The 23,729-nt window shown below is 47.3% G+C and overlaps 1 long non-coding RNA gene across 4 annotated transcripts in view; it reads right to left on the bottom strand.

Annotated features, from left to right (window-relative positions):
• LOC115073833 overlaps positions 1-23,729 on the bottom strand; it is a 51,923-nt gene that overhangs the window by 10,591 nt on the left and 17,603 nt on the right. Inside the window, exons 1-4 of one of the 4 annotated variants that reach the window (XR_003852136.1) lie at positions 17,915-18,081; positions 17,355-17,459; positions 14,642-14,756; positions 3,765-3,873 (exon numbers count right to left, since the gene is read on the bottom strand). This is a non-coding gene — a long non-coding RNA (uncharacterized LOC115073833). Of the gene's footprint in view, positions 1-3,764; positions 3,874-13,111; positions 14,757-17,354; positions 17,460-17,684; positions 17,814-17,914; positions 18,082-23,729 lie in introns of those variants that run through there. The other 3 variants (XR_003852133.1, XR_003852135.1, XR_003852134.1) reach the window with 3 other exon arrangements.

Raw genomic sequence — 23,729 nt, 5'->3', positions numbered from 1 at the left:
TGCCTGAATGTAAATCTGGGCGTGGATTCTTTAAACATTGCCCCCCTTAGGGAGAAGGATTCTTCAGGTGATCTGTACATTACCTTGAGCCTTGATAAACAGAAGCAATAAAAGTAACCAAGGCAGGCGAGGAGCCTGCCTGAGCCTAGCGAAGAAGGGTAACTCCTGCACTGCCAGCTCCCATGCCCCCAGCAGACACCTTACAAGGTCTCGCCAACAGAAAGATTTAGGGTGCAGATAGCCTAGGGTCTACTGTTTGCCTTCCTTTGAATGAAATGCAAGGCCCAGTCCCTAACCTTTGTCTCCAAATTCTGTCCTGCCCTCGGCTACGACCTCTTCTATCAAGCATTTACTGCTCCAGGCGCTTGCCTGCTGGCTCACGCCCGTCAGCAACAAGGACTCCTTCCACCACTCTTCTCAGGCACTGACCCTGGTTCCTTCTCACAGGAAGCGCACCCTCTCCATGCAAGGAGAAGCCACTGCCAGACCTACTCACGCACCCCTTGCTAAATCCTGGCTCAGGGGCTGTGAGAGAACAGAAAGTTACTTGCTCTGGAGGCTGAAAGCATCAAGCTGCTGAGTTTCAGGACCTCCTTTGCTTTTGTCTTGCAGGTGCAGTTAACTCTTCCTGAAGCAGCAGCCTAGAGGTCCAGTCAGGTCCAGTCCCATGTGTTGTGAACGCAGAAGCCCCAGCCCTGCTCTAGGACAATCCAGGAAGGACTCGAGTCAGGAAACATCCAGGAAGGACTCGAGTCAGGAATCATCCAGGAAGGACTCGAGTCAGGAAACATCCAGGAAGGACTCAAGTCAGGAAACATCCAGGAAGGACTCGAGTCAGGAAAGATCCAGGAAGGACTCGAGTCAGGAAACATCCAGGAAGGACTCGAGTCAGGAATCATCCAGGAAGGACTCGAGTCAGGAAACATCCAGGAAGGACTCGAGTCAGGAATCATCCAGGAAGGACTCGAGTCAGGAAAGACTTCTTTTTTGGCTGTAGTTTTGTTCCTTTCTACTTGAAGCTCAGTCGGAACCAGCACCATAAGCCTTCATTCAAAACTATCCAGGGATTTTTTTTACCTTGTTTTATATCTCCTCCCAACTTATGTTTGATCCAGTGACAGTCCTGGGCGGGGAAGATAAGAACATAAGATTTTCCATACTGGCTCAGACCAAAGGTCCATTAAGCCCAGTATCCTGTTCCCAACAGTGGCCAATCCAGGTCACAAGTACCTGGCAGGATCCCAAGGGGTAGATTCCAACCTGCTTATCCCAGGATTTCCCCAAGGAACTTGTCCAAGCTTTTTTTAAACCCAACTAAACTAACATCTTTCACCACATCCTCTGGCAATGAATTCCAAAGCTTAATTATGCATTGAGTAAAAAAATATTTTCTCCTATTTGTCTTAAACATATCTCCTAGTAACTTTATTGTGTGTCCCCTAGTCTTTGTAGTCTTTGAAAGAGAAGCAACTGATTAACATTTATTCGTTCCACTCCCCTCATGATTTTGTAGACCTCTATCATATCCCCCCTCAGCCGTCCCTTCTCCAAGCTGAACAGCCCTAACCTCTTCAACCTTTCCTCATAAGGGAACTGTTCCATCCCCTTTATCATTTTGGTTGCCCTTCTCTGTACCTTCTCCATCGCAATTATATCTTTTTTGAGATGCAGCGACCAGAATTGTACACAGTATTCAAGGTGCGGTCTCACCATGGAGCGATACAGAGGCATTATGACATTTTCCGTTTTATTAACCATTCCCTTCCTAATAATTCCCAACATTCTGTTTGCTTTTTTGACTGCTGCAGCACACTGAGCCGACGATTTCAATGTGTTATCCACTATGATGCCTAGATCTCTTTCTTGGGTTGTAGCACCTAATATGGAACCCAACATTGTGTAACTATAGCATGGGTTATTTTTCCCTATATGCATCACCTTGCACTTATCCACATTAAATTTCATCTGCCATTTGGATGCCCAATTTTCCAGTCTCACAAGGTCTTCCTGCAATTTATCACAATCTGCTTTGTGATTCTCTTTAAAACAGTTTCCATGATTTTTCCTAGCATTAACATCAGGCTCACCAGTCTATAGTTTCCCAGATCATCCCTGGAGCCCTTTTTAAAGATTGGGATTACATTGACCACCCTCCAGTCCTCGGCTAAAAAGAAGATTTTAATGATGTTACGATTCCTCCCATAGCTGTGCCACAGGAGGGCTCTCACCTTCTCTGGAGGCCGCTCCAAAGCCGGGGCCTTGCCTGAGTAATCGTCCAGATCTTGCTTCACAGCCTGGGAGGCCTTCAGTGTCAGCAGGGCCTACCTGAGGCCTACTCCACTGCAGCCTGGATGCTCTGGTGTGGGCCACGCCCTTCTCCTAAGGGGCGGGCCCATGGCTCCTCTCCACTCTTGTAGGGCCAGAGAGGTGTGGCCCATCTGAACTCCTCCCAGGCAGTTGCCTGCTCCTGGGGTATAAAAGCTCTTCTCCAGCACTCATGCATAGCCTCGTCTCTGGAGGTCTCCTCTTCCAGCGTGCCAGCTGGCCTTCATGCTTTGTTCCAGCTTGGTGTCTTGCACATTCCTGATGTTGGTTCCTGTTGTTCCTGTCCCAGTCCTTGCTCCTGACTGCCGGTGTGCAGTACCTCATCCCCTTCCTGCACTGGTCCCACTCCTGCGGATGTAGGACAGGGTGGTCTCTGACCAGACAGTGGTACTGGCTGTTTAGGGCGCCCTGAGGGACCGTGCCAACGCTGAACCTTCCAAGTTCCTGAGTCTACATCTACAGTCTACAATTCCCGAGTCTTTGTCTTCAGTTCCTGAACCTTTGTTTGTTCTCGTCCTGCGCTGGTTCCGCTCCCGCGGATGTAGGACAGGGTGGTCCGTGACCAGACCAGTGGTACTGGCTGTGTAGGGTGCCCTGAGGGACCGTGCTTTGTCTGAACCGTCCTAGTTCATGAGTCTATGTCTACAGTCTATGGTTCCCGAGTCTTCGTCTTCTGTGCCTGACCCTCCGTCTGCCCACGTCCTGAGTCCGGCCTGCTGCCTTTTGCCATCCCAGCGGCAGGTCCAAAAGGGCCGGGAACGGTCAGAGGACTGTTCATCACCAACACTCCACATGTTGGATCCAGAGGCATGCAGGTCCGGCTGGGGGTCGGCCTGTCTCTCGCCACCCACGCTGACACACGCTACACCTACCCTTGGCGCGGTCCTGATCCACCTGGGATTGTGCCAGGGGCTCAAGGGCACACGCTCTCCCAGCGCTCCCCATAACAAGTGATAGGTTAGAAATGACTATTAATAAGTCTGCATTTTCATATTTAAATTATTTCAGTACTCTGGGATGTATACCATCTGATCCAGATTTACTACTCTTTAGTTTGTCAATATATCCTATTACATCTTTCAGATTTAGTGTGATTTGTTTCAGTTCCTATGAATCATCATTATTAAATATCTTCATTTCTGGCCTGGGTATCTCCCCAACATCCTGCTCAGGAAACACCAAGGCTCCATCCAGCATCTGCAATCACAGGCCCTGAATCCAGCCACCATGTATATTTCATGTTGTTTGGGTTGCAAATGTTATTTCCTCTGTAATTTTATTTTATGTCATGTTGTTTTAAATATTTTATTGTGTATGTTTTATTGTTAGCCGCCTAGGGCTTTTGTGAACCAGATGTCACCCTGTGACAATGACCATGCATGCTCCTGCCCCCAGGGGCTCTGAACACTGTCTCTGCAGCACCCCCAGGCCAGACCTACCTGAAAAGCAGGAGATGTAGCCCAGGGATCGAACCAGGCACCTTCCACATTGCAGTGCACAGCACGTAGCACCCGAGTCGGCGGGCCAGTCCCTATTCAGCAAATATTTCTAGGAAAGACAAAAAGCAAATTATATGATGGCAAATTGTACTAAAGTTACAGCAGGACGTTTGTGACAATGGGAGAGCACACACACAGAGCCATGCACATACACAACCACATACACACACACACAGAGGAACATACATACATATACACAACCACACACACACAGAGGAACATACACATACACAACTACACTCACACACACAGAGGAACATACATATACACAACCACACACACACAGAGGAACATACACAACCACACACACAGAGGAACATACACATACACAACTACACTCACACACACAGAGGAACATACATATACACAACCACACACACACAGAGGAACATAGACATACACAACCACACACACAGAGGAACATACACATACACAACTACACTCGCACACACAGAGGAACATACATATACACAACCACACACACACACACACACACACACAGAGGAACATACATATACACAACCACACACACACACACACAGAGGAACATACATACATATACACAACCACACACACACAGAGGAACATAGACATACACAACCACACACACACAGAGGAACATACACAACTACACTCGCACACACAGAGGAACATAGACATACACAACTACACTCGCACACACAAAGGAACATACATATACACAACCACACACACACAGAGGAACATACACATACACAACTACACACACAGAGGAACATACACATACACAACTACACTTACACACACAGAGCAACATACATATACACAACCACACACACAGAGCAACATACATATACACAACCACACACACACAGAGGAACATAGACATAAACAACCACACACACAGAGGAACATACACATACACAACTACACTCGCACACACAGAGGAACATACATATACACAACCACACACACACAGAGGAACATAGACATACACAACTACACTCACACACACAGAGGAACATACACATACACAACTACACTCGCACACACAGAGGAACATACATATACACAACCACACACACACAGAGGAACATAGACATACATAACTACACTCACACACACAGAGGAACATACACATACACAACTACACTCGCACACACAGAGGAACATACATATACACAACCACACACACACAGAGGAACATAGACATACACAACTACACTCACACACACAGAGGAACATACATACATATACACAACCACACACACACAGAGGAACATACACATACACAACTACACTCACACACACAGAGGAACATACATACATATACACAACCACACACACACAGAGGAACATAGATATACACAAGCACACACAGCCACAGATGCAAACATTTGTATTTATCTATTTACTACAAGGATTTGTTACTGCTTTCCTACCAGAATACTCAGAACCAGGTACAGGATTACTAAACAATTTCCATGCATAGTAAACAAAGATAAGAACAAGAAAAAAGGTAAGAACAGTGGAGTGGAGAGGCAATGTGTTAGGATGGGAGGGTGAGAGTTTTACTTTCCTGGACCTTCCATAGAGATGAGAAGGCGGCAGGGATTGCTGGCTTCGGTGAGTAAGCTTGGCGGAAGAGCCTGCTCTTTACCTTGTGGTGGATGTCAGTGGCTGAGATAGGAGAGGGCGCACTTATGGGCTTCGGAGCCTGCAGTCCCTTCGGCTCAGGGAGTTCTTGAGGACTCAGTCTGCTGGGGAAGGGTTTGCAGGGAGACAGCTGACCCTTCAGAGAAGTTGCTGTTGGTCTTTTAGTGAATTGAAGGCTTTGCATGGGAGCCTGGTAGCAGGTGCAGGTTGTGCAAGCCTGGCTGCAGTCAGGTAACATCCATCCTGCTGTGTTCTGCACTGACTGGAGACGTGTGAGGACTTTGTGGGAGAGCTGTGTTCTGCACTGACTGGAGACGTGTGAGGACTTTGTGGGAGAGCTGTGTTCTGCACTGACTGGAGACGTGTGAGGACTTTGTGGGAGAGCTGTGTTCTGCACTGACTGGAGACGTGTGAGGACTTTGTGGGAGAGCTGTGTTCTGCACTGACTGGAGACGTGTGAGGACTTTGTGGGAGAGCTGTGTTCTGCACTGACTGGAGAGGTGTGAGGACTTTGTGGGAGAGCTGTGTTCTGCACTGACTGGAGACGTGTGAGGACTTTGTGGGAGAGCTGTGTTCTGCACTGACTGGAGACGTGTGAGGACTTTGTGGGAGAGCTGTGTTCTGCACTGACTGGAGAGGTGTGAGGACTTTGTGGGAGAGCTGTGTTCTGCACTGACTGGAGAGGTGTGAGGACTTTGTGGGAGAGCTGTGTTCTGCACTGACTGGAGACGTGTGAGGACTTTGTGGGAGAGCTGTGTTCTGCACTGACTGGAGACGTGTGAGGACTTTGTGGGAGAGCTGTGTTCTGCACTGACTGGAGACGTGTGAGGACTTTGTGGGAGAGCTGTGTTCTGCACTGACTGGAGACGTGTGAGGACTTTGTGGGAGAGCTACGTAATCTAGTCAGGATAAGAGGCAGGTGCATACAGCAAAGTCTCTCTCTTTACATGGCAGGAGGCCTTCCTTGCAAGGGACACACTCACAGGGGTTCACACATACAAAATCACATTCACTAACATACCAGACAGACACACAGACACGCAGCTATACCGCACACAGAGAGGCAAAGCCACCCAGAGCTACACAACAGAGAGGCTTAGACACCAAAACTGAGGTCCATATTCAAAAGCCATGGAGACAGGTAATGTAATCTGCCCTTCATGATCTATCACTATAGGTGGAAAATAAACATTTTTAAGATAAATAGATAATAATATTTAGCCAGAAAGGCATTCGATGGGCAGGCAAGAGGCATTCCAAGGAGGAGCCTTGTTAGCCGCTTAACTTATGCAGCTAACTCTCTGGCCGGCTGCAGGGCGTTAGACGTAAGCGCTGCATTTACCCTGCCAGTTTGTGCAGCTGAAAACAGACCCCATAATGTTTAAGGTTTTCTGAAATGAATGGGCTGTGGTTTTTGTACTGCTCAGAAGTGTTAAATGACTGTGTGCTGAGTATTAGAAAGGCCGAGGAGTGAGGGCATTAATGCACGGGAAAGGCAGCAGCATTCATGCAAAGATGGGTCCTGGCTGTCACCTCCACCTTTTTCCACTCTCGCACCTTTAAACGCTTTGAATCTGCTCCTTGCGTAATCTCAGCCTCCCCCGTCCCACAGGCAGAGCCATTCTGCCCTCCTTCTCTGCCCTCAGTCCCCAGATCTGCCCTCCGGGGGCCCAGCTCTAATCCCTCCCAGTGACCTGCAGGCAGCTCAGCCTCGGTGCAGTCCTCAGCTGCCCTTAACCCCTGCCCTGCCAGCCCATTTCTACCTTAAACTGCTAATCTCTCACATGGCCCTGATGGCTCTGCACCCTCTACCCCTCAAAGCCCCTTAAAACATGTTAAACTGTGGCTGTCAGCAGGTTGCCGCCCATTCCTGTTTAGTGCACAGATAAATCCTGCTTCCTTCCCCCTGCCAGAAGCACAATCTTAACCTGCAGTTCATGGCCAGTGCCAGAAGAGGAGGGGGCGGGCGATCGCCACCTGACTCTGCAATCAGATTTTTGACTTTTTTTTTTTAACTTCTAGGCCACTATGAAGGCAGCAGGGGGTGGGTGGGGTCATCCATGACTCCAGGGGGCTATTCTGGGCCACGTGGCCCTTGAACTTGATTGCAGCCCAGGGAAAGGGTCCCCCATCATGCGTTTCTCCAAGAGGGATAGGGATGAAATGGCACAGGAGCAGCAGATGAAGGGGCAGAGCCAGAAAGTATCAGCACCCGAAATGGCATGACTTCATCAGGGCAGCCTCCTCACCCAGCAGCAGGTCAAGCAGTGCAATTCCCCCGTCAGTGCTCCAAGCTCACCCTCCAGCCCTGCTGCCAAGGGGACGAGAAAGAAAGTAGAAATATTGGTTTGTCAGGTTACGTGTTTCCCAAAGACAGGCAGATCCTCACAAGCCCCCTAACATGTGGCTCCTTCTGCTTCACACACAGCGAGCCTCTGGCCAATTATTGCTCTCTGCTATCTGTAAGAAGCGAGGGAGACAGAACTGGCACCAAGCTGGTACTAACAGCCCGGGACCCTCTGGCAGAGAATGACCCTCCCCTAGGAGCAGAGTGCAGAGCCCAATACAGCCGCTCTCCTCCTTTCCACACATTGGCCATGACCCCCAGAGTGGCTCTTCTCTTCCTGCTGCTGGATCTCCCTCTCTTAGCCTTGTACTCTCTGTGGTCTTCCTGCTGACAGCGACTCACCCAAGGACGCTCTCACAGAAAGTGAGAAAAGGCCTAATCATCTGAGGCTGCTCCCTCCAGCATGGACACTCCTGCTACAGCTCTGCACCAGAGGACTCAAATTAACAAACTATTAATTATGGGAGGAAAAACACCACCAGCCAAATCTCACTCCTACATAGCTTGCACTTGCAATAACTTCCATAACTGAAATAGTATCACCTGCGTGCCAATGAAGCATCTGCCTGCTGCTTATGTTGCAATATAATCCTGCACATAGCCAGAGCATTTCCCAACAGTGAGCACCCAGACTGGAAAACTTCACCTGCTGGCCAGAGTATTCCTGACAGTGTGCACCCAGTCTGGAGAACTTCTCCTGCTGGCCAGAGCATTTACTGACAGTGAGCACCCAGTCTGGAGACCTTCATCTGCTGACCAGAGCATTCCTGACAGTGTGCACCCAGTCTGGAGACCTTCATCTGCTGACCAGAGCATTCCTGACAGTGTGTGCCCAGTCTGGAGAACTTCATCTGCTGACCAGAGCATTCCTGACAGTGTGCACCCAGTCTGGAGAACTTCTCCTGCTGGCCAGAGCATTTACTGACAGTGAGCACCCAGTCTGGAGACCTTCATCTGCTGGCCAGAGCATTTACTAACAGTGAGCACCCAGTCTGGAGACCTTCATCTGCTGGCCAGAGCATTTACTGACAGTGAGCACCCAGTCTGACAGTGTGCGCCCAGTCTGGAGAACCTCACCTGCTGGACAGAGCATTTACTGACAGTGAGCACCCAGTCTGGAGACCTTCATCTGCTGACCAGAGCATTCCTGACAGTGTGTGCCCAGTCTGGAGAACTTCATCTGCTGACCAGAGCATGCCTGACAGTGTGCCCCCAGTCTGGAGACCTTCATCTGCTAGCCAGAGCATTCCTGACAGTGAGCGCCCAGTCTGGAGACCTTCATCTGCTGGCCAGAGCATTCCTGACAGTGTGCGCCCAGTCTGGAGACCTTCATCTGCTGGCCAGAGCATTTACTGACAGTGAGCACCCAGTCTGACAGTGTGCGCCCAGTCTGGAGAACCTCACCTGCTGGACAGAGCATTTACTGACCGTGAGCACCCAGTCTGGAGACCTTCATCTGCTGGACAGAGCATTTACTGACAGTGAGCACCCAGTCTGGAGAACTTCACCTGCTGACCAGAGCATTTCCTGACAGTGTGCGCCCAGTCTGGAGACCTTCATCTGCTGACCAGAGCATTCCTGACAGTGTGCACCCAGTCTGGAGACCTTCATCTGCTGACCAGAGCATTCCTGACAGTGTGTGCCCAGTCTGGAGAACTTCTCCTGCTGGCCAGAGCATTTACTGACAGTGTGCACCCAGTCTGGAGAACTTCTCCTGCTGGCCAGAGCATTTACTGACAGTGAGCACCCAGTCTGGAGACCTTCATCTGCTGGCCAGAGCATTTACTAACAGTGAGCACCCAGTCTGGAGACCTTCATCTGCTGGCCAGAGCATTTACTGACAGTGAGCACCCAGTCTGGAGAACTTCATCTGCTGGCCAGAGCATTCCTGACAGTGTGCGCCCAGTCTGGAGACCTTCATCTGCTGGCCAGAGCATTTACTGACAGTGAGCACCCAGTCTGACAGTGTGCGCCCAGTCTGGAGAACCTCACCTGCTGGACAAAGCATTTACTGACAGTGAGCACCCAGTCTGGAGACCTTCATCTGCTGACCAGAGCATTCCTGACAGTGTGTGCCCAGTCTGGAGAACTTCATCTGCTGACCAGAGCATGCCTGACAGTGTGCCCCCAGTCTGGAGACCTTCATCTGCTAGCCAGAGCATTCCTGACAGTGAGCGCCCAGTCTGGAGACCTTCATCTGCTGGCCAGAGCATTCCTGACAGTGTGCGCCCAGTCTGGAGACCTTCATCTGCTGGCCAGAGCATTTACTGACAGTGAGCACCCAGTCTGACAGTGTGCGCCCAGTCTGGAGAACCTCACCTGCTGGACAGAGCATTTACTGACAGTGAGCACCCAGTCTGGAGACCTTCATCTGCTGACCAGAGCATTCCTGACAGTGTGTGCCCAGTCTGGAGAACTTCATCTGCTGACCAGAGCATGCCTGACAGTGTGCCCCCAGTCTGGAGACCTTCATCTGCTAGCCAGAGCATTCCTGACAGTGAGCGCCCAGTCTGGAGACCTTCATCTGCTGGCCAGAGCATTCCTGACAGTGTGCGCCCAGTCTGGAGACCTTCATCTGCTGGCCAGAGCATTTACTGACAGTGAGCACCCAGTCTGACAGTGTGCGCCCAGTCTGGAGAACCTCACCTGCTGGACAGAGCATTTACTGACCGTGAGCACCCAGTCTGGAGACCTTCATCTGCTGGACAGAGCATTTACTGACAGTGAGCACCCAGTCTGGAGAACTTCACCTGCTGACCAGAGCATTTCCTGACAGTGTGCGCCCAGTCTGGAGACCTTCATCTGCTGACCAGAGCATTTCCTGATAGTGAGCGCCCAGTCTGGAGACCTTCATCTGCTGACCAGAGCATTTCCTGACAGTGTGTGCCCAGTCTGGAGACCTTCATCTGCTGACCAGAGCATTCCTGACAGTGAGCGCCCAGTCTGGAGATCTTCATCTACTGACCAGAGCATTCCTGACAGTGTGCGCCCAGTCTGACAGTGAGCACCCAGTCTAGAGACCTTCATCTGCTGACCAGAGCATTTCCTGATAGTGAGCACCCAGTCTAGAGACCTTCACCTGCTGGCCAGAGCATTCCTGACAGTGAGCACCCAGTCTGGAGATCTTCACCTGCTGGCCAGAGCATTTCCTGATAGTGTGGGCACAGTCTGGAGATCTTCACCTGCTGGACAGAGCATTTCCTGATAGTGTGGGCACAGTCTGGAGATCTTCACCTGCTGGACAGAGCATTTCCTGATAGTGTGGGCACAGTCTGGAGATCTTCACCTGCTGGACAGAGCATTTCCTGATAGTGTGGGCACAGTCTGGAGACCTTCACCTGCTGGCCAGAGCATTCCTGACAGTGTGGGCACAGTCTGGAGATCTTCACCTGCTGGACAGAGCATTTCCTGATAGTGTGCACCCCCATCTGGTGGCATTCACCACAGGCACTGAATGCCTGGAAGGACTGTTGATATTATACACTAAAACCTGTTTGTTTTAGAAAGTTTTATGCTTGAGAATGGAAACATAGGTTTAAATTTTCTGATTAGTCACATTTCACAGGCACATTTTTGGGGAATTAACTCCTTGTGCTGCAAGCAGTTAGGATAGTCGAACATTTAACTAAAAAATAAATCCAAAATATTGGATTGATCTGAAATGACCAAGTGTCCCACAGCTAGGTTCATGAACTCTGCTCTGATCATTATTGAAATCTCTGGCCATGGTTTCTGCAGCTCGAAGGATGTTCTGACCCATTATAGCCTGTTTAAGCAGGGAGCAGCTGAAAGAAAGAGTCCAACATGAAGTCACTAAGGGGACAAGCGGCAACAAACACAGAAAAGAACATTTCTTCGTCATTGCTGTGAAGAAGAGTCAGTGCTCAATTGCAGCATAATTTTAAACTGTAGTCGGCTTTTGAATATACTTACATCTTCTCCAAATCCTTGTATTACAAGTACTGTGCATCTGTTACATGTGTGCACGGTGTATCCTGTCGCTTGTATTACATGCACATGCATCAAGACATGTATTACATGTACTGTGCATCTGTTACATGTATGCACTGTGTATCCTGTCACTTGTATTACATGCACATGCATCAAGACATGTATTACATGTACTGAGCATCTGTTACACGTGCTGCAATGTGTTCCTGTCACATACATTACATGCATCAAGACATGTATTACATGTACTGAGCATCTGTTACACGTGCTGCACTGTGTATCCTGTCACATGCATTGCATGCACATGCATTAAAACATGTATTACATGTACTATGCCTTATTTCTGCCATTAAATTTGAATAAGCAAAATTCAAAGTTATATGTATGTATTTTATATTTAATTACCTATGACTCAGACCTTTTCATTGGTAGTTCAAGGTGAGTTACATGTAGGTACATGCACTTGATGCTTCATGTATTATACTTACGTGCATCCCAACACATGTAGTGCACATCATGTTACATGTATTACATGGACTTCTATCTTCATGTGTATTAGTTGAACTGCACTGAGTCATTAAATGCATGTGCCCCATGACGTATTATATGTCATAACTTGTACATGTCTCGTGACACATATTACATGTACTACACTGTTGTTTCATGTTTGGGTACTTGCCAGGTTCTTGTGGCCTGGATTGGCCTCTGTTGGAAACAGGATGCTGGGCTTGATGGACCCTTGGTCTGACCCAGCATGGCATGTTCTTATGTTCTGCTCATGATTGTAGAGAGGGAAAAAAATGAAAGGGGAAAAATGAGAAGAATGGGGAAAGTTTTGGAAGATGAAAGTGCAAAAGCCCTGTGATCTGTGCTCCGGTCCTGGTCTCCTCACCCTGAACGCTGGGACTGGTATGGGAGGGCTTTGTCCTCTCCTCTGCTTTCCACTACTTCTGCTCATGGCTCCTCTGGATGTTTCCTCGTTTCCTGCCTGGCTTTTCCCTTCTTAAGGACTAAGACTCCATTACAATCAAATATTTCGTTTGTGATGCAAAGAAGAATGAGAAACCTTCAGACAAGGATTTTGCCTTTTTCCCTGTGGCCCAAGCTCGGACACCCCTTCCCTTTTCCACTTCCATCGGGTTTTAGAAAAAGGTCCAAACTCTGTCTTTTGCAAGGCCGTGAGGCACTGGGCTCCAGGTTGTTTTGATGTTTGGGCAGGCTCTGTTTATTTATTTATTACATTTTGTAAACTGCTAATCTCAAATCTTTTGAACATAAACCATCAATTTTCACAAAGTAAAACATAACAATTAATTAAACAAACATATGCAGTAAAATCACAGAAAGTACACAATTCAGTTCTTACTCTGTGTTTTATGTCAGATGTATATTTTTAAGTCATTTGTAAGTCATCACGCACAAGTACTTCAGACTGAATAAATGAATAAATAATAAAAGCACAGGGGACGTTACGAGTGTGCGCATTACAAGAACGATGTAGGAGTAATCAGCGCAGTAATGTAAAAGCAGCGAGGAAAGCTAAGTGTGTGGAAAAGGAGGGAGTATTGTCCATATAGGTCACTAGTGAGACCCCCAATTCCAGGACTGTTCAGTTCTGGAGGCCTTACCTGTAGGGACTCAGATAAAACCCTATAAAAGCTCAGGTTTGCAGGAGAAAAAGGTAAAAGGGAGACATAAAAACATTCGCAATGTGATAGGTTTCATCGAGTTACAGGAAGGTGAAGGACAAGGGGCCCTGATGTGAGGTGGGACTGGGGGGGGGGGGGGGGGGGGGAGAGGCCTGGACCAGGCTCCCAGCAGAGGGGGCAGAGTTCAACGATGCTCGGGGCAGACACTGAGCACAGAGGTAGGGGCAGGCAGGGCTGGGGTAGAAGAAATAAGAGGGGAGAACACAAGCCAATGGCCGGAGTTAGTGCCCAGAGCAGCAGAGGATGAGACAGGAGCCTCAGGGAGGGATTAAATATGGTGGAGAGGGTACGGCAGCTGGTGACAGAAACCGGAGGGCAGAGCTCAGTCATGGAGAGAGGAGCTTTTGTTTCTCACGCGGCAATGTTATCTTCCTCCTTTCAGCTTTCCAGCAGCATCAGAACCAGGCTGGGATCCTGCACCCAGGGATTTCCCCCTCCCAATCCTGGGCTGGGGTCATTCATAATCCTGGCACCTAAATCTGGCCACTTGGTGTCTCCCTCCCCTGCAGGGTCCAGGCCTGGCCCCCCTGCAGCACGGGAAGTACCAGGACCCTGCACATGGCAGTGACCAGGCCAGCCCTGCTGATGCCATAAACCAGACAGGAAGTGAAGGGGCAGAGCAGATGGGCCACTTGGCTCTTATCTGCTCCTTTGTCATGTTTGCGTAATGAGTATTAATTGGGCCACATCATGCCATATTTGGCTGTTAATAATCCTCCTGGACAGGATGAGAAACATTTGCTGTAATGTTGGTCACTGGGAGGCTGATTGCAGTGAAGATCCTCCCAAACTGAAGCAGAGATTTTAAACTCTTTGCAGCAGGAACATTAAGATGCTGTGAATTCTCGTGCACTTGTGTTGCTATAAAGAACAAATCTCATTTTCTTCTTAGTATTCATAAAAGAATATGATTGCTGTCTGCAGACGGTGTGGGACATAGGATCTGAGCAGCAGATTGTCCAGAGCTGCCATGCCTGGGGATCTCCCTGTGTGTCCAGCTCTCTGCAGTGCTTCGATCCCAACACCGCAGACATTCAAAAGACAATTCACCTTCCTCAGTTTTCTAATTAAAAGTCTATAAAAGAATACAAGAAGATGGGATTCATTGCAGACTATGCAAGGAAACCCAAGAGGATTAGACGACAAATCATTTCAAAGAATGAAGAATTACAGACTTGAATGATGCTGACCTGTGCAGGAAACCTTCAGTCCTCTCCAGCTTCTGTCTGCTGTGCATCCTCTCGGCTCCTCCAACTCTGTTCACGCTCTCCAGTGGTGATGCCAAGTGTCCTCCAGAATATCAGGATGAATATGAGGAGAAAAGTAAAAAAGGCAGATTTTTATTTTGGGAAGAGCTGGTACAAGCCATGGCCAGGGCACTGAGTGTTTGACTAGAGGTCTTTAAATCTTTCAGACCAGTGGCTGTATTGTCTGAGAGAGGAGCTGAGCCGGCTGGGGGTTATGGACAGAGGAGAATCCCGGGCTGGCTGTGCTGAAGCTCCCATCTCCCCTTCCCGGGTCAGAGGTTACATTCACTTACTCCACGCATCCTTTCACACTAGAGAAGAGCACCAGTTGTGCTCCACTCTTTTCTGCTGTGCTCTTGAAATGGGATAAGCTGACGGGAAGCTGCTTTAAGTTTCTCTCTACCTGATACATTAATGATCCAAAGCATAAATAAAAAAATTATTCTGATCATTCTTTACCTTCGCTGCTGAAAAGTTTGACAGTCAGGAGGTGGTGGAAATGCTCTCTGCCTTTTGTCTTAATTAGTACAATTGAAAAGAACTTCATGTATAGTTAGTACTTTTTTTTATAGCAAAATTAGTCATATGTTTATCTGACTAACTTTACAACTGATCCACAGTATGACCAGAGTTATCTGGATAACTTAATTCTGCCCTGGAAGCCTAAGTTTTATCTGGATAAGTATTTATGTATTTAGCAGGTTTTATATACCGTCATTAAGAAAATATTCCATCACATCGGCTTACAAAATACTTAAAAGTAGTTAGCTGGATACCTCAGGGACAGTCATTTAGAATCCTGCTATTTGTCTGGATAACTCCAAACTTAGCCGGACAACAGGCACTGAATATCATCCTCAGCTATAATCAGCACGGCATCAGTCACAGCCCACAAAACACGGACCACAACTGGCACTTGGGAACACCACATGAACACTGTGTCTGACACACACCACACAGACCACAACGTTTAATCAGCTGCTCCCCCTCCCCTACAGGAAAGAGATAATTTTGGGAAAGAAATCAGTTTTCTATTAATAAGCTACAGCACATTTTATTCTAACTGAGCCAATGCCTTCACCTCTCAGCAACAGATACACAAGCACCGCACGCTGTGCCTGCAGACACAAACACTGAGCTCTCACTCCGTGCCAAGAACTGCCACCCTGCCCTCCCCCACAGACAAAGGCACTGCATCCTGCACATGCAGACGCTAATACTGTACTCTCACCCTGCACTCACAGACACTGCTCCAGGCTCACCTACAGAAACTTCACACTGCAGACACTGACACCAGGCTCTCACCTAAACATCATACTGCACCCTGCACACAGACACTGTACCCTCACCCACAGACACTGACAACTCACTCTCACTCACAGACACTGCTCCAGGCTCACCTACAGAAACTTCACACTGCAGACACTGACACAGGCACTGCACCCTGACCTGCAGGCACAGGCTCTCACCTAAACATCATACTGCACCCTGCACACAGACACTGTACCCTCACCCACAGACACTGACAACTCACTCTCACTCACAGACACTGCTCCATGCTCACCTACAGAAACTTCACACTGCAGACACTGACACAGGCACTGCACCCTGACCTGCAGGCACTGACACCAGGCTCTCACCTAAACATCATACTGCACCCTGCACACAGACACTGTACCCTCACCCACAGACACTGACAACTCACTCTCACTCACAGACACTGCTCCATGCTCACCTACAGACACTTCACACTGCAGACACTGACACCAGGCTCTCACCTAAACATCATACTGCACCCTGCACACAGACACTGTACCCTCACCCACAGACACTGACAACTCACTCTCACTCACAGACACTGCTCCAGGCTCACCTACAGAAACTTCACACTGCAGACACTGACACAGGCACTGCACCCTGACCTGCAGGCACAGGCTCTCACCTAAACATCATACTGCACCCTGCACACAGACACTGTACCCTCACCCACAGACACTGACAACTCACTCTCACTCACAGACACTGCTCCATGCTCACCTACAGACACTTCACACTGCAGACACTGACACCAGGCTCTCACCTAAACATCATACTGCACCCTGCACACAGACACTGTACCCTCACCCACAGACACTGACAACTCACTCTCACTCACAGACACTGCTCCAGGCTCACCTACAGAAACTTCACACTGCAGACACTGACACAGGCACTGCACCCTGACCTGCAGGCACTGACACCAGGCTCTCACCTAAACATCATACTGCACCCTGCACACAGACACTGTACCCTCACCCACAGACACTGACAACTCACTCTCACTCACAGACACTGCTCCATGCTCACCTACAGACAATTCACACTGCAGACACTGACACAGGCACTGCACCCTGACCTGCAGGCACAGGCTCTCACCTAAACATCATACTGCACCCTGCACACAGACACTGTACCCTCACCCACAGACACTGACAACTCACTCTCACTCACAGACACTGCTCCATGCTCACCTACAGAAACTTCACACTGCAGACACTGACACAGGCACTGCACCCTGACCTGCAGGCACTGACATTGTGCCCTGTATATACATACTGCACTCTTGCCAACAGAGACATATTTCCCCCTTCCCAGTACTTACCAAATCATCCTGGGAACGTGGGGTTACTAAACATGCTTCTCTTGAGTATCAATCCACCTGTTTTCAGCTCTGAAGAGGTTAATAGTCCCTTGGCCTGCAGCTTCTCTGTGTTACAAAAAACACATTATCAAACCAGCTCAGAATCCTTTCAGCCAGTGACACAGAAAATTCATCCCTGCAGGAGCTGCCAGGGTTACAACATAGCAACAGTAAATACAGCTGTCTGCATTCCCTGCAGGCAGGACGCGGGTGCTCCTCAGCTCAGGGCTCAGGACACAAGCTGACATATGTACACATATAGGTAGTAATCCTGCCAGGCCCTGCTCTTACCCACACGTTACTGCGGCACTGAAACCAGATGTGGGGAAACATTTTCCAGGCCAGGCTGGTGCATCAGTGACCCTAAGGTCAAAACCACTCAGTAGAGACCTAGTCCTCCTTCTGCAACTTCAAGCAGTGCAAGGAGCAAAAAACAAACCCCAGCCCACCCACTCCTCAAATAAAGCAAAACCTCTTTGGGGATGCTCTCCCTCCAGCAGGATGGGAGCTGCAATTTTTACCTGCGTCAGGAGGCTCCCAAGAGACTGTGCAGCCTGGCCGAGGGCGTTTGAAGATGATCAGATCAGGGGGGTGAGGGATCTGCACACCTCCCTTACATCAGCCCCGATGACAAAAACTACCAAAATCATAGCCACTACTGGGCAATATCAGCTGTTTCTGCCCAGCTCATCACATATGTAGCAATTTAGTCCAATGAAAAGTTCTCACCTACAACTTGTTCATTGACCCTGATTTGTGCTGTGTTTATTTAAAAACTGGTTTCAGGCTGGAAACTGGATCCCTCAAGTTCCTGTTTCTGCTCTTAATCTCTCTTCTCTGACTCCATTAATCACTGTTCTGACCTTAGGGGCTGCAAAGGGCTGGAAGAGCCCTGGGCACAGACTGGAGAGTTCCCCCTGCTGGGGGCCAAGCAAAGAGCCAGAACAGCAGCTTCAGGGCAAGGGAGTTTCGCCAGAACGAAGCCAGGCCCCGCCACTGCACTTCCACTTCTCTTTAAAACTTTTATAGTTTGTAGGAAAACCAATTAAAGAGAAGTATAAGTGAATATCCTGGCAAAATCATAAATAGAGAGTGTGCAGAGAGGCCAGGGAGACAAGAGGGACTGAGAGAGAGCAGTGGATACAGAGGAGAGAGGAAGGACTGAAGAAAAAAAAAGGAGAGAGAATTTCAGAGGAAATGAGTGAGAAAGTGCAAGTGAGCACAAGCCAAAGGAATGGAAAATAAAACAGAAAATGTCATAATGCCTCTGTATCGCTCCATGGTGAGACCGCACCTTGAATACTGTGTACAATTCTGGTCGCCGCATCTCAAAAAAGATATAATTGTGATGGAGAAGATACAGAGAAGGGCAACCAAATGATAAAGGGGATGGAACAGCTCCCCTATGAGGAAAGGCTGAAGAGGTTAGGGCTGTTCAGCTTGGAGAAGAGACTGCTGAGGGGGGATATGATAGAGGTCTACAAAATCATGAGGGGAGTGGAACAGTAAACATAAATCACTTATTACTTATTACTCTTTGAAGAAATACAAAGACTAGGGGGAACTCCATGAAGTTTAGTAGATAGCACATTTAAAACAAAATGGAGAAAATTGTTTCTCACTCAATGCACAATTAAGCTCAAATTCATTGCCAGAGGATGTGGTTAAGTAGTTAGTGTAGCTGAGGTTAAAAAAAAGTTTGGATAAGGTCTTGGAGGAGAAGTCCATAAGCTATTATTAATTAAGTAGAATTAGGGAGTAGCCACTGCTTGATAGTAGCTTGGGATCTATTTACTGCTTGAAATCTTGCTTGGTACTTGTGACCTGGATTGACCACTGTTGGAGACAGGATGCTGGGCTTGATGGACCCTTGGTCTGACCCAGTATGGCATGTTCTTATGTTCTTATGTTAAAATGCAAATAAACCAAAAAAAAGAGAGAGGATGCAAGAGCAGAAGGATAGAAGAAAGTGCACATGAGAGAAAAAAACGAGAGAGCACCAGGAATCGAGAGCTCTACCACTCTTCATACTGCGTAAGTGAGGGTCCAAAATCCGGCTTCCGGCCATCCTCTAAATCATTTAGGGCATGACAGAGTAGGGAAGGGGGAGGATTCTTTCACGTTTTCAGTCTGAGCTCTATGCTGAAAGTTTGAATTAATTGGAGATTATCCAGTTACGGCTCATAATCCCAGATAATATAGCAGCCTGCAGTCCATCTGCCAATCAGACCGAGCCTTATAAAGAGGTAAGATTGTAAGCACCAAGGCCTTCTGTGGAGCACATGGTAACGTAGTGCATGACAGCAGAAAAAGATCAACCAGACCACTCTGCCCAGTTATTTCTGTCTACTCTGCCCAGGATACATCCCAGCTGCCAGCCATAGAATGTACCTCTGCTTGGAAGATCAAAACGTAGAGTTTGGAATGCCTATAAAATACCACTCTCTATCCAGCACATAGAATGTGATTGCTTATAAAATACCACTCTCTATCCAGGACATAGAATGTGATTGCTTATAAAATACCACTCTCTATCCAGGACATAGAATGTGATCACCTGTAAAATACCACTCTCTATCCAGCACATAGAATGTGATTGCTTATAAAATACCACTCTCTATCTAGGACATAGAATGTGATCACCTGTAAAATACCACTCTCTATCCAGGACATAGAATGTGATTGCTTATAAAATACCACTCTCTATCTAGGACATAGAATGTGATCACCTGTAAAATACCACTCTCTGTCCAGCACATAGAATGTAATCACCTGTAAAATACCACTCTCTATCTAGGACATAGAATGTGATCACCTGTAAAATACCACTCTCTATCCAGGACATAGAATGTGATTGCTTATAAAATACCACTCTCTATCTAGGACATAGAATGTGATCACCTGTAAAATACCACTCTCTATCTAGGACATAGAATGTGATCACCTATAAAATACCACTCTCTGTCCAGCACATAGAATGTGATCACCTGTAAAATACCACTCTCTATCTAGGACATAGAATGTGATCACCTGTAAAATACCACTCTCTATCCAGGACATAGAATGTGATTGCTTATAAAATACCACTCTCTATCTAGGACATAGAATGTGATCACCTGTAAAATACCACTCTCTATCCAGGACATAGAATGTGATTGCTTATAAAATACCACTCTCTTTACAGGATGTAGAGTATGATTGCCTATAAGCCAGCACTCCATATTCAGGACATAGAGTATGATCAACTATAAGATATTAATCCCTATACAGGACATATAGTGCCACCTGTAAAATAGCACTCCCTATCTAGGGGCAGTTTTTGTCTTTTTTGTCCTTAGTCTCCACCCTTTTGGGTAAGTGTGCATATAAGATCCCATATTTAGTTCACACCAAGTCCCCCTCCCTTCCCATATCAAGCCACAAATCCATTTCAGGGTTTAGTTCTTCCATTAGGGAGGGTGCATGGGAAAAGCCCTGGAAGCTTCCAGAGTGACACCTGCATACTTTTAAGAGGCAAGAGAGAAGGGTGTGGATTGTGGTTAGAAGTAGGGAGAAGACAGACGATGTGAGGGGGGTGTTATGGAGAGAGTGTGCTGGACAGATGGCGAGAGAGAGTGAGGGAGCAATAGAAAGAGAGACAATTCTGGGTAGGTAGGAGTAAAGAGAGAGGATGTTGGGCAAAGAGATTGGGTTACCCTTAGTGCTTATGTGTTGAGCAGGGAATGAAGGCGAGAACGAGGATGGTGGAGGGGAGGAGAGAGGAGAGATGCTGGACAGGGGGTGCTGAGTGCTGTAGACAGGAGGCAGAGGGAGGGGGATGCAGAACTTGGCAGAGGGTGAGAGGAGAGGAGCCAGGGCACAACTGAAGGCTCACCTAGGGTGCCTAATACCCTTGCAGCAGCTCCAAGTTCTCTTGCACAGCTTCTAATCTAATTCTGGGCAAGGCTGGCATTAGCCACAGTGTCCGGTGCCCTGAAGATCTGCCTCAGTGATCTCCCCAGGCAATGGTCCTGTCTGCTCCCACACAACCCAGTTCTAGTCTGACTGGGCCAGTGAGGCCTCCTGTGTACCAGTGATGCTCTTGTGGACTGCTGGTGCTTTCAGAAGCTTACTGGGTCTGTCTCTTTCTTTACCCCTTACCCTCTCGGCTCTCTCTTCCTCTCTGGGTCCTTTTTGTCTTTCCTTCTCTCCCTACAACCAGGCACATGACATCTCCTTTCATGTTTGGGGCTCAGTGGAGGCTTTGAATGTGCCTTTGATTCCTTTAAGATAATAGCTGGTTCGCTGTCAGATGCAGACTGATCAGTTAAAACCCTAATCACTGCCTGTCTGCTTGGCTGCCACTTATTTTTTAAGAGATTAATCCCCTAAGCATTGTGCCAGCCTTCGTTCAGTGGGGAGAAATAGCGCACACAGCTGAGAATGTTATTTCATTATTTCTCTCCCTCTTCCTTTAGATAAAATTTGCTTTCCCTTTCAAGTTGATCTTCAAGGACCACCTTGGTATATCATTCCTCCTTCTCCTATGCTCTGTAGCATAACACACATGTATACAAAAACATGCATGCAGTCTTGTGCACACGTATGTGAAAGCACACACATCTACATGCAGAAATTCAAACAAAGAGAAGAAAATCCACATTCAAGCTGGCTGCGGGATGCATAAACAAATATACTGTACTATGCGGTTTACAATAAAACATAACACACATGTATACAAAAACATGCATGCAGTCTTGTGCACACGTATGTGAAAGCACACACATCTACATGCAGAAATTCAAACAAAGAGAAGAAAATCCACATCCAAGCTGGCTGTGGGATGCATAAACAAATATACTGTACTATGCAGTTTACAATAAAACATAACACACATGTATACAAAAACATGCATGCAGTCTTGTGCACACGTATGTGAAAGCACACACATCTACATGCAGAAATTCAAACAAAGAGAAGAAAATCCACATCCAAGCTGGCTGCGGGATGCATAAACAAATATACTGTACTATGCGGTTTACAATAAAACATAACACACATGTATACAAAAACATGCATGCAGTCTTGTGCACACGTATGTGAAAGCACACACATCTACATGCAGAAATTCAAACAAAGAGAAGAAAATACACATCCAAGCTGGCTGCGGGATGCATAAACAAATATACTGTACTACGCGGTTTACAATAAAACATAACACATCAGACCTATAGAACTGACAATCAAAACCACAATACAAATATTAAACATTAAAAGACACTGATCAGATCATTCAAATACAATCTTAGTTATAGAAGAGATGTCTAGTAAATCTTTACATCCTGGAAGAAAGACCATGTTTTTAGATATTTCCACGCTTCCACATGTGACCAGACGTCTGCATTGTTGTATTAAAACTATTTAACAGTATTTTCTTTCTTTTAGGCTATTGATTTGGGACCATCCTCTCATCTAGTTGGGGTATTACGGATTCAGAAGGGGGGTGGATTGTTGGGCTGGGAGGTGAACAGGGCGGTTACTTTTTCATTTCATCATACAGCATGTTCTGTGGTGTGCAAAAGGATTAATTGTATGCTATGCTTTTGTTTATAATTGTTAAAACTTGAATAAAAAAATTTAAACTAAAATACAATATTAGAATATATAAGAATTTCATTTATTGCAATACAACCCCAAAAGCTACTAAAAATAAATGGGATTTTAACTGCTTATGAAACATTTTAATATCTCTGATATGTCGTGATGCGCGAGGCAGGGAATTCCATAAGGTAGGCCAAATAACAGAAAATGCAGGTGATTAAGCTTTGGATTCTTCTTCAGTGAAGGAACAGATGACAAAAAATCATCCTCTGATCGTAATAAACGAGAAGGCTGATAGCTAGGGCTGCACTAATACCTCCAACCACTTTCAAAGTTAAGACTAAAATCTTAAACTTTAATCACTGCAAAAAAACAATATTTTGAAGACGTGTAAGGGCTTTCAAATGACATTTGGGCAAACCAATAAGCAAGGAATTCCCATAGTCAAGAACCCTTCCAGGTAGATTTAGAAGTGTTGCACACACACACGCACAGGTGGGCCGCATGCGAGCAACCCGAGTTTAAGCAGCCAGGAAGTAGGCGCGTACATACCTGCTCACAAACCAATAAGTAAGGAATTCCCATAGTCAAGAACCCTTCCAGGTAGATTTAGAAGTGTTGCACACGCACAGGTGGGCCGCATGCGAGCAACGCGAGTTTAAGCAGCCAGGAAGTAGGCGCGTACATACCTGCGCACAAACCAATAAGTAAGGAATTCCCATAGTCAAGAACCCTTCCAGGTAGATTTAGAAGTGT

The sequence above is a fragment of the Rhinatrema bivittatum genome, chromosome 12, assembly GCF_901001135.1.
Source record: "Rhinatrema bivittatum chromosome 12, aRhiBiv1.1, whole genome shotgun sequence".
NCBI classification, from domain to species: Eukaryota; Metazoa; Chordata; class Amphibia; order Gymnophiona; family Rhinatrematidae; genus Rhinatrema; species Rhinatrema bivittatum.
Note: the sequence above shows the minus strand (reverse complement) of the source record. Positions and strands in the feature narration are given on the sequence as shown.